This window comes from Mus caroli, unplaced genomic scaffold (genome assembly GCF_978045245.1).
Source record: "Mus caroli unplaced genomic scaffold, Mus_caroli_1 scaffold_8, whole genome shotgun sequence".
In the NCBI taxonomy this organism is placed as follows: domain Eukaryota; kingdom Metazoa; phylum Chordata; class Mammalia; order Rodentia; family Muridae; genus Mus; species Mus caroli.
Window position 1 is genome coordinate 4,236,440 of NW_028227263.1, and position 11,715 is coordinate 4,248,154.

The 11,715-nt window shown below is 46.5% G+C and overlaps 1 pseudogene; it reads left to right on the top strand.

Moving 5' to 3' along the window:
• Positions 1-11,133: 11,133 nt before the first annotated feature.
• Positions 11,134-11,470, top strand: LOC110299127 (large ribosomal subunit protein eL43 pseudogene; annotated as a pseudogene).
• The last annotated feature ends 245 nt before the right edge of the window (positions 11,471-11,715 follow it).

Consider the following 11,715-nt stretch of genomic DNA (forward strand, 5'->3'; position numbering starts at 1 on the left):
GCAGTGGCTCCAACGCCCTCTTCTAGTATCTAGGGCACTGCATACAGTTGGTGTACAGATGCATACACTCAACCAAAACACTTACACACTAATATCTAGATATAGATAGATAGATAGATAAATTATCGCCAGACATGGTGGCATAGTCCTTTAATCCTAGCACTCAGAGGCAGGAAGATCTATATGTGTTTGAAGCTATCCAAGTCTAAACCGTGAGCTCTAGATCAGCCAAGACTACACAGTGAGACTCTGTCTCAAACTTTAACGTAAATAAAAATTAATGACTACTTTAAATTAGCAGGACCAGTCAAGTTGGATAGTTGAAACTGGTATGGATAGTTGCTGAAAGTACTTACATTTTGCCAGAGGTAGGGAATGGGCTACTTGTCTGAGAGTGTGGGTCCTTCTTCAGTTTTCTCAGATGTGTTGGCTTGTGGTGCCACCAGCCAGCAATCCCAGCACTTTGAGGTGGAGGTATATAAATAAGGGAGTCTATGGTTATCCTTCCTGTGAGACTAGGAGTTAGATAGATTCCCTGATAGGCAGACAGAGAAGAGAGCCTATTGGATATTGAAGACGACAAAATTCAGCCGGGTAGCGGTGGCCCACGCCTTTAATCCCAGTACTCAGGAGGCAGAGGCAGGAGGATCTTTGTGAGTTTGGGGCAGTCTGGTCTACAGATTGAGATCCTAGAGAACCAAGGCTACAAAGAGAAACTCTATCTTGAAACAAACAAACAAACAAACAAACAATAAGATGGCAGACTTCTGGTTTCTTCTTCACCCTCCTTACCTGAAATAAAAGTCTAGTGGCTTAAAAGAAAGGCCTTGGTGAACCTTTTCTCCACCGGGAGGGTCACCAGTCCAGACAAGCTCAAGGCCAGATCAGGACATGTTTGCCCAAAAGTTGTGGGTTTGTCAGCCTCCCTGTCATTGTTCAAACTGACAAACCATAAATTAGAGGAGTAAGACCCCCCAGAGATCCTTGGAGCTCTCAGCCTGTGTTGCTGGGTATGGATGGCACCAGTAGTCCAGACCTTTCACTCCAGGTCCCAGGGGCAGGCAGATCTCAGAGAGTTTGGAAGGTTAGTTTAATCTACATAGCAAGTTCCAAGTCAGCCTGGGATATATAGTGAGATCCTGTCTCAAACAAATAACCACCCAGCCTTCAAAGGGACTTCAAAAAAGGGCTTCAGAGGGGCTCCTGAAGGCCCTCTTAGATCTGCAGAGGGTCTTTCTAGGTGCCCTGTGCAGGGTTTTAGACCTAGGGACAAGGGCTGAAGTGCATATTTTACATACTAAAACACATCTAGCTTCCAGGTTCTCCCAGCATCCCTCAGTCCCTGCCTGGCATACCACGCTGCTACTCTGAACTTTCCAGTTCAGGGGCTGGGCTGCCCTTTAGCCAGATATTTTGGTCTCTCTCTTCCTCCTCTTCCTCCTCCTCCTCTTCCTCCTCCTCCTCCTTCTCCTCTTCTTTTTCTTCCTTCCTCCTCCTCCTTCTCTTCTCCCTCTTATCTCTCTGCCCTCCCTCTCTCTGCATGCCCTCTTCTCTCTTTTCCCACTCCCTGCTGTCTCCCTTTCCATGGTGACTTCCCTAGCCCCCTTCCTTGGTACCAGTGAACCCTCCTACCCAAGAGCAGTTTCCCAGTGTACCTGTGTTTATATGTACTTTAATTTGGCTTGAATTGGCTCATTTCACTGGAGGAGAAATAACTTATCAGCTGGTACCTTGATGCTGGGTTTCAGACCTAGGATAAGGGGCTGAGGTACATATTTACAAAGCCCATCTGGCCTTCAGGTTCTCACAGCATCAGCATCAGTCAGTCCCCCTCCATCCCCCTCACCCCCACCCCCAATCTGAAACCCAATACCCTGTGTGCTTCTTCACCCTAATAAAAGCCTTTCTTTACCAGCCAAGTCTGCTGCTTGTGCCTTTAAAAAAAAAAAAAAAGATTTTATTTAATTTTTGTATGATCACACAGTCCCTGTCTTGAGACACACCAGAAGAGGGTACCGGATCCCATTACAGATGGTTGTAAGCCACCATGTGGTTGCTAGGAATTGAACTCAGGACCTCCTGAAGAGTTTGTTTAGTCAGTGCTCTTAACCACTGAGCCATCATCTCTCCAGCCCCCTGCCCCTGCTTGTGCCTTTTAATTCTTCACCCCACCCCCACCCCCAAGACAGGGTTTCTCTGTAGTGGTGGTTATCTTGGAACTCGCTCTACAGACTAAGCTGGCCTCTATTAGAAATCTGCCTGCCAGCTGGGCGCGGTGGCACACGCCTTTAATCCCAGCATTTGAGAGGCAGAGGCAGACAAATTTCTGAGTTCCAGGCCAGCCTGGTTTACAGAGTGAGTTCCAGAACAGCCAGGGCTCAGAGAAACACTGTCTCGAAAAAAGGAGGAGGACGAGGAGGAGGAGGAGGAGAAGAATTCGGACTGTAAATTTGAATGTACTACCTCCTTTAGAATTTAAAGGCAAGAACACAGTGGTTTCACTGGATACAGTGAATTTCTTCTGAAAATTGATAATGTCTGGGTTTTAAGAAAATAAAGTTATAGTTAGGTATGGTGGCAAAGAGGTTTAGTCCCAGCACTAAGGAAGCAGAGGGAGGAAGTTGTCTGTGAGTTCAAAGTTAGCCTGGTCTATGTATCTAAGAGAGCCAGAGGCCAGGCAACAAAGTGAGATCTTGCCTCAAAAAAAAAAAAAAAAAAAGAAAGAAAGAAAGAAAGAAAAGAAAAGAAAAGAAAAGAAAAGAAAAGAAAAGAAAAGAAAAGAAAAGAAAAGGGATAACGTTTTCCCCCCAAGGCAGGGAGTGCTTCTCTGTGTAGCCCAGGCTGTCCTTGAACTCACTCCGTAGCATCTGCCTCCCAAGTGCTGGGATTATAAAGGAGTGTATCAGAGAAAGAAAGGAACAGAAGTTACACAGGAAAAAGACACTTAGGTTAGTTTCTAGGATAAAATACTTTACTGTAAGGAGAGCAAACAGACCCAACATAGGCTTCTGTCAAACTCCACAACTGTCAAAAATACAAAATAAAAAGCAAAAGAGCATCCCGTGTACTGAAGAGTCCTTCGGGCTGAAATGTTGATCAGAACCTGAGGATTGAGGAGAATTACAATGTTTCAGATCCTGAGCCAAAGTTTCTCCGTCTTTATCATACTGAATAGCTATTCATTTCCCACCTTGTCTTTATCATACTGAATAGCTATTCATTTCCCACCTCTACGTATAACTTCCGTTTGGACTCCTGGGTCAAAACCTGGGGAGTGCATTCTTTTTTGACCACTCCCGTTCACCAAATCCAAACCTGATAATACTATCAGCGTCTTAGGCCTATACCAGAGATTGCCCGGCTTTGCTGCAACTGTTGCAACTTGATTAGCTGTGGCCGGCATCAGTGTATAGTGTATTTAGAAAATGCAGTCCTTTCCTCCCTCCTCCCCCCAGGCTCTTCCCTTTATAATCCAGACATCATTTTGAACGTGTGCTCTCACTCTCTCACTCAATCTCTCCCCCTCTCTTCTTCTCCCCCCCCTCTTTCCCCTTTCCTCCCTCTTCCTTCCCATGTTGACTTCTCTGGCCTCCTTCCTTGGGGGCAGTAAACTCTCCCACAGTTTCCCAGTAAACCTGCATTCACTATAATCTAATCTGGTTTGAGTTGCCTTTTTCCGCTGGCAGCAGGGAAATAATTGAGCACCTTCCTTCCCTCGCAGGCCGAATGCATTCCAGGAAGTCATGGCCTGGAGCAGTGACTCTTTTCTGCTTTCCTTCATTTCTTTTGCAGCAGATGCTTTTCTTTTTTTTTTTTTAAAGATTTATTTATTATATGTAAGTACACTGTAGCTGTCTTCAGACCCTCCAGAAGAGGGCGCCAGATCTTGTTACGGATGGTTGTGAGCCATCATGTGGTTGCTGGGATTTGAACTCTGGACCTTCGGAAGAGCAGTCGGGTGCTCTTACCCACTGAGCCATCTCACCAGCCCCAGCAGATGCTTTTCAAAGTAGCCAATGTTGGAAGAATGAGAGGTCAGACTCCAGGCAGTGAAGAAAAAAAAAAAAAAAAAGTCACCACTTGCATTAGAATAAAAAAACTCAAGTGCATGTCCTGTCTCCTACACAATCCTGGGTAAAGTTTACCCTTTAGTCACACTTCTTGTGGAGTGATGGTCTCTTTAAAAGTAGAGAGATGTATAAAAGATTCTCCCTGCCTGGCAGTGGTGTCACAAGCCTTTAATCCCAGCACTTGGGGGACAGGGCCATAGTTGGAGGGCAGCCTGGTCTACAGAGTAAGTTCCAGGACAGCCAGGGCTACACAGAGAAACCTGTCTTAAATAAAATAAAATAAAATAAAATAAAATAAAATAAAATAAAATAAGAGTCTCCCTTAAGCACCTTTACAGTAGTCATATTAGATGTTGGATGCCTAGAAATGGTGGCGCGTGCCTTTAGTCCCAGCATTCAGGAGGCTGAGGCAGGTGGAGTGTGAGACCAGTACTATAGGCTGGCTCTTGAAAAGGAGCCGGCTCTCCTGAGGAAGTTTTTGCTTCTGCCTACCATGTCCCCCATAGGAGTACTAGGGTTACAGATGCCTGCTATAGAACGCAGCTTCTTCCATGGGTATCGGAGTTAGGTCTTCCTTCAGGTTTGTGCGGCTAGCACTTTTACCTTCTAAGCCATTTCTCTGGCCTTGGGTAGGTTTGGCATTTTGGTTTTCCTTTTTTTTTTTTTTTTTTTTTTTTGGTTTCTTGACACAGGGTTATTCTGTGTAGCCTGGGGGCAATCCTGGAACTGCTCTCTTTTCGGTAGACCAGGCTGGCCTTGAACTCACCGAGATTGGCCTGCCTCTGTCTCACAGTGCTGGGATTAAAGGTGAGATTAAAGGTGAGTGCCATCACACCTCAGCCATGGGTAGATTTTTGCTGTGACAAGGTCTCAGCCTACAATTCATCATGTAGCCCAGGCTGACTAGAAATGCAGCCATCCTTCTGCCTCAGATAGCTCAGATAGTATTGGGATTATGGGCATGTGTCCTACTCAGTCTTATTTGATTAGGGTTTTGACAGAGTGCTTCTATTGGGGTTTTGGTGGGGCTGTATGAACTCCATGCTGAGCTTTTGAAACTGGACTTCTTGACTATACCCCAGGAGATTTTAGGGTGAGTCAGAATGAAGTAAAGCTGGAATTAATTAAGAAGAGAATTTAACACAGGTATACACATGGTAGGGGTGTGTGTAATAGGCATATGGGGAAGACAGTTGTACACACCCAAGCGGGAATGTGGGTTTCTCAAGAGAGTCTCCCTTAAGTATCTTTACAGTAGCCATGTAAGATGTTGGATGCCTGGAAATGTTGGCACACACCTTTATTCCCCGCACTGGCACTCAGGAGGCAGAGGTAGGTGGAGTTTGAAACCAGCCTTATGTACAGAGCAAGATCCAAGACAGTCAGGGCTACCTTGTGTCCCAAACCAAACCCAAACAAAGATGTTGATGTCGTCTGAAGTTACATCTCAAGGGGTTGCTAAGGAATATAAATGTGGTCCTAGAGTGGTTCTCGATGTGCACTGGATAGGACTAAGTTGATAAAGTAAAACTCTGGGTCACAAGGGTTGTATGGAGCTTTTACTGGAAACTTTTGTTTGTGAAACTTTCAATAATTTTCAGGCTTGCATCTGGGAAAGAAGTAACCCGGTACTCTAAGGTCATATACGCTCAGGGTTTCAGTATGGTTTATTGGTATTTTAACATAGCTATTTGAAAGTATTTCTGTGGGGCTGGTGAGATGGCTCAGCAGGTAAGAGCACCCGACTGCTCTTCCAAAGGTCCGGAGTTCAAATCCCAGCAACCACATGGTGGCTCACAACCATCCGTAACAAGATCTGACTCCCTTTTCTGGTGTGTCTGAAGACAGCTACAGTGTACTTACATATAATAAAATAATATATATATAAAAAAAAGTATTTCTGTAAAAAAGTAATATAGTGCCTCTACGTAGCCAGTCTTTACGGCAAAGGTCAGGTGCGTTGGAATTCTTGACTTTCAGCTGGGGAGGGGCTCCTTTCTACTTACGTTTTCCTGTCTTTCTAGCCTGCCTCAATGTTTGCAACTTTTACAGTTTGTTGTTTTTGTTTTGGTTCGAGACAGGGTTTCTCTGTGTAGCCCTGGATGTCTTGGAACTCACTCTGTAGACCAGGCTGGCCTCGATCTCAGAAATCCACCTGCCTTTGTTACAGTTTGTTAAAATACTCAACACCTGAATACTGAACCTTGCTCTACGAACAAATGTGTGAGTCTTCTGGTAAGCTGAGTGCTTGCCTCTCTGTACCTCCTGCCACCCATTGCTCTAGTCCGGTGTGGCTCTACTCGTTGTGTTGGCCCTGACTTATCTGTGGGTGTGTGTGTGAGAGTGGACAAGACAGGGCTAGATATGAGGGCAGGGTTGGGCCTTAGTTTCTATCCTGTAAGGGACCTTGAAGCAGCTGAAAGCTTGATGGAGTTGGCAGTACCCCGACTGCATTGTCTGCGACTGAGACGATGGCCTGTACATACAGAAGGCGAGGTGATACCAGGCCAAGCGAAGTAGAATCCTGCGCTGGTCGGCTAGCTACCGGCTTATCCCTTACAAATAATGCTTGGAGGAACGGCTGCCTCCAAGCCATCCATCCTTTTGCGCCCCCTCCTTGCACCTCTCTGGTGAGCTCCCTTGGAGGCGTGAGTTAGCTTCCCTAGTGTGGGTGTTTCTCCCCATCAGAGACCACGCCTCCTTTCGCCCAGACAAAGCTGAATGCAGTAAGTATAACATCAACTCGAGACTGCTTCTGCGAGGGGTGGCTCGCTGGCTTGGGGGAATCGTCTGGGACTGGTCTAGGGCCCCTGACCTCTGGAAGGGCAGTCTGGGGACGGACCATGGTCAAAGGCGGGGTTTCGGGTGGACTGAAGTGACGATCTGTGGGCAAGGCGGATAGGGCGGGGCTTATGGTTGGGGCGGGTCAATGGAGTGGCCAGGCTCTGGTGCCTGGCGCGTGGGCTGTTCCAGGGAGGAGTCAAGACCTAAAGGTCCGGCCCAGAGAACACAGCTCAGGGGCGGAGCTGAGTTACTTACCTAGGGTTCAGGTCCTACAAGTCGGCGTTGGATAGAGGCGGTCTCGGCAAGGGCGTGGTTTAAAAGGAAGAGTCCGCCTTAAAGGACCACACTGCTCGCTGCAAACTCCAGCGATGTGCTATGGAAAATTCTCCCAAATTCTCAGCACTTTACAAGTGCTTTTAGTTTCACAACTCTTGAGTTTTATTTTTGCATCTTGTTTAGGAACAGAGATGCTGAACAGCGCTAAGTTTAACGATCTCTACTCCTAACACTTCACAGGAACGCGAAGCTTCTACCAGAACTTCAGGATTCTGCAGGCGTTCCCTCCGCTGTAGGTTCGCACTGGTGTGTCATCTTCATCTTGTCTGAAGGCTGCAAAAGTCCTCACCTCTGTTCCTAGGGAGCAGAACACAGAGTGGCCTTTTCTCAGCTATGAAGAAGCCTCCTGTCAGAGACCCAAGGCTCTGGAGCCAGACAGGACTTAAAGGAAGTGGCAAATTCCGGCCTTACCCTGGGAAGAAGGGCGCCAACGTTCACGTGGGCGTGGCCTGGCCTGACTTCAGAGCTCAAGGTTTCCTTAGGCCCTAGGAATCACATTCAGGGTGGGAAATGGTAGAACACTGGCGGAAATACTTTTCTAAAAATACTCGTCAAGAAAGGAGAGAAAGCCTTTGCAAAGGAACAATCACATTTCAACTGGTAGGGTAAATCTACAAAGTTGAATGGATTATAGAAAACTCGTTCCCAGCACACCTGCTACTTGGGAGTTTGTTTGTTTTTTAAAGATTTATTTATTACTATATGTAAGTACACTGTAGCTGGCTTCAGATGCACCAGAAAAGGGCGTCAGATCTCATTACCAGTGATTCTAAGCCACCATGTGGTTGCCGGGATTTGAACTCAGGACCTTTGGAAGAGCAGTCAGTGCTCTTACCTGCTGAGCCATCTCGCCAGGCCCCCCCCATTTTTTTGGGGGGGGAGTGTTCTTTTTAAAAGATTTATTTATTTATTATATGTAAGTACACTGTAGCTGTCTTCAGACACACCAGAAGAGGGAGTCAGATCTCATTACAGATGGTTGTGAGCCACCATGTGGTTGCTGGGATTTGAACTCTGGACCTTCAGAAGAGCAGTCGGGTGCTCTTACCCACTGAGCCATCTCACCAGCCCGGGAGTGTTTTTAAGGAGCAAAGCAGAAAAACTGAACATTCTGTAGGGCAGCCCCAACCATGTGTGAAAAACACAAGGCCAGCTTCAGAAAGAGAGACGTGATAGACAAGCAACCTGAGAGATGATTGAGTCTCCCCTTGCATGGAACAAGGTTGGAAACCAGCCCAGAGAGAAGATAGGAAGCAGGTTCTTGGAGGCAGCCACTTCCACTCAGAGGCATCTTGGTCAAAGGGATGGAGTATTATCTAGTCACATGATTGACACATTCCTGAAGGGCTGGAGGTCCTAGGGCAAGGGCACCTAGTCTTTGGAGTTTCACTGCCCCCTAGAGCCCTCATTGGTCTTGTCCATCCCGATCCACAGTGAGGTCACTGGGTCTCGGTTAGCAACAGATACCTCTTAATGCACTTTGGCCCTTGAAAGGTGCCAAGATTTGTAGCTGGAGAAATAAGGAAGGAGTGGAAAGGTCCATGGTCCACAGGGAAGCTTGGGCCAAAGTTCTCTGCCTAGAAAGACAGGGCAGCACTGCCAATATCAAGGAGATTGGGCCACACTTCACAGCAGAGCCTCATTCACAGTGCCACTTCCACATCAGCTGCACAGAGAACAGAGGCCAAAGGGTGCAGCAAGTCTAGCAACACTAGATCTGAAACACTAGGTCGTGATATGCTAATAAATAGTAATAAACACAATCAAGTCGATGTGTGTTTGTGGTAGAAAGTGGTGTGAAAGATACAAAGTAGCATAGGGAAGAATCAATGTATTAACCTTTTTTTTTTTTTCTTCGAGACAGGGTTTCTCTGTGTAGCCTTGGCTGTCCTGGAACTCACTCTGTAGACCAAGTGCTGGGGTTAAAGGCATGCACCACCACTGCCCAGCCAATGAATTAACCTTACACAAACAGGAACATTGTCTTGTGAACCTGAGTTTCTAGTGTTTTCATAGTTCTCTAGTTGAAATCTCATGTGTTTCAGTGTCTTTGTTGTTCATTATAAGCCTTTTTTCTATATTCTCACGGACTGCATTCTTCCTGTTTGTTAGTTATTTTTGCAGTGTTTGGGATGGACCCTGGACCTCTAGTTTGCTATGTATACATTCTGCTGTTGAGTTGAACTTCAGCCCCAAAGCACAATTCTGTTTATTTTGTTTTTAGAGATAGGTTCTCACTCTGCCTTGCTTATCTTGTGGAAGGGTCCATATTCCGGGAAGGGAGTACAACTGGAGCTGGTCTTACGCCCCTATCTGGAGAGAAGATGAGCCAGACATTTTAGGTGCCAGTCCGTCCCCAAGACTGGCCAACAACCTCAGCACTGTTTCTGATGGTGTCTATTAACTTCACCTCCTATAACTGTTCTGAGAGGGAAATTTCAAAATAATAAAAAGATACATATATAGAGAGATCTCTTTTGTATCCCAAACTGCAAACCATCTTAGATGTTCAATAATATGAAAAATCTGGGTAAACATAGTTTATTCCATCCACAAAAACTTGTGTTCCTACCAAGTTACAATCCCAGAGTTCAGGAAGCCAAGGCAGGAGGAACACTGCAAGTTCTGGGCTATTGTGGGCTCTATAGTAAATCTAAATGGCATTTTGTCTCACACAATGAAAGAAGAAAGAAACAGAGAGAATGGGAGAGGGGAGCAGGTGTCCTGGACAGACATCCAGCTGTAGTATGGGGTCTTAGCTTGGATTCAACCCTTGCTGATTTTTTTTACTAGGTATTTGAGACTCTATGTCCATAGGTTGAAGGTGCTAGGTACAAGGGTCCTACTTTCTTCCTTAAAAAAAGGAATTGCATTCCCCAAGCTTCCTTGCCCTATGGTATGGCTATGTGATTAGATATGTGAAGGGTGGGGCACCCTGTAATGCTGTTGAGCAGCCATCTTGGAAGAGAGGAGTAATAGTTTCCTGCTGAAGGACTACACTTCCCAGCTTCCCTTGCCGACATATCTCCAGTCCTATAAGGAGCTACCTCTCATCTCCCTCCATAGGCTCTTGAGATCTGATGCCCTCTTCTGGTGTGTCTTTACATATAACAAATAAATCTTAAAAAAAAAAAAAAAAAAAAAAAAAGAGTTGCCTTGGTTATGGTGTCTCTTCACAGAAATAGAACGGTGACAACTAAGACATAGTTACACTGCTGGCTCTCTCTTTCTCTTCTTCCCTCCTTCCCTCTCTAGTTTGATATTTCCCCCTCTTCCCACCCCCCACCCCTGACCCGCTATAGTTCAATCCTGGAGCCTGCTAGGGCCCTGAAGCTGAAGGAGAGGCCTGACATTTATCTGAGAATCCCTAGCAAGTCTATACCAAGTCAATGCCTGAACTGTAGGAGCGTCATACACAGTGTTACAGAGTGACACAGTGTTGAGCAGGTGACATTGGGTGTGTCCTGGCTGCCAGCCACCCTGTGATAGATACTTTTAGAGATCCTGCCCTGACTATCAACCTTGTTCCTATATCTTCAGCTTCACAGTGGTTTTCAGATTGGGCCCCTTATACCTCAGTGTCCTATGTGCCCTTCCTGAGGAAGACCATCCTGCCCCTGCTAGCCTCAGCATCCTCAGGCTGCTCCCACACATTGGTTACTCTGATTCTGTCCATAGCCTTTTCCAGCAGCAGCTGTCTCAGTGCAGCTGCACAGCAGGGCTCAGTCTCAGGATACCCGGCTTCAGGTCATCACAGGAGCCCAGGAATGAGAAGTCCGTTCCTTTGGGACTCTGTCTTGCTATCCCTTTGCCTCTTTCTCCTCTGTGGAGTCGACAGTACATTTGGAAGGTCAGGAATGGACTCTGCAGATGTCTCAAGGACAGGTGGTACTAAGTACCTGTCTATTAAGATCGTCCATGTCGCTCTTCGGACTTGGGCTTGGGTTCCGGCGACATGGCTAAACGCAACAAGAAGGTCAGCATCGTCGGCAAGTACGGGACCCGCTATGGTGCCTCCCTCCGGAAAATGGTGAAGAAAATTGAAATCAGCCAGCACGCCAAGTACAATTGCTCCTTCTGTGGCAAGACCAAGATGAAGAGACGAGCTGTCGGCATCTGGCACTGTGGTTCCTGCATGAAAATAGTGTCCGGCGGGGCCTGGACCTACAACACCACCTCTGCAGTCACAGTGAAGTCTGCCATCAGAAGACTGAAGGAACTGAAAGACCAGTAGAAGCCCTGCTGTCTGAGACTTGCCTAGCCTGCAATAAACGGGTTATTTACGTTAAAAAAAAAAAAAAAAAAAAAAAAGATCGTCCATGTCACCATTTTCTCTTGAAGCGGTGTGTGTGTGTGTGTGTGTGTGTGTGTGTGTGTGTGTGTGTGTCACGGACTCTACCTTGCAGTCAGGGCATCCCTGCAGGGAAGAGGATAGAAAACCCAGGAGAGAGCTCCACCTTACCCTTGAGAAGAAGGTGTTGGGGTCGAAGGACACTGGAAGGGATTTTCTTGGCGGGTTTGCTGC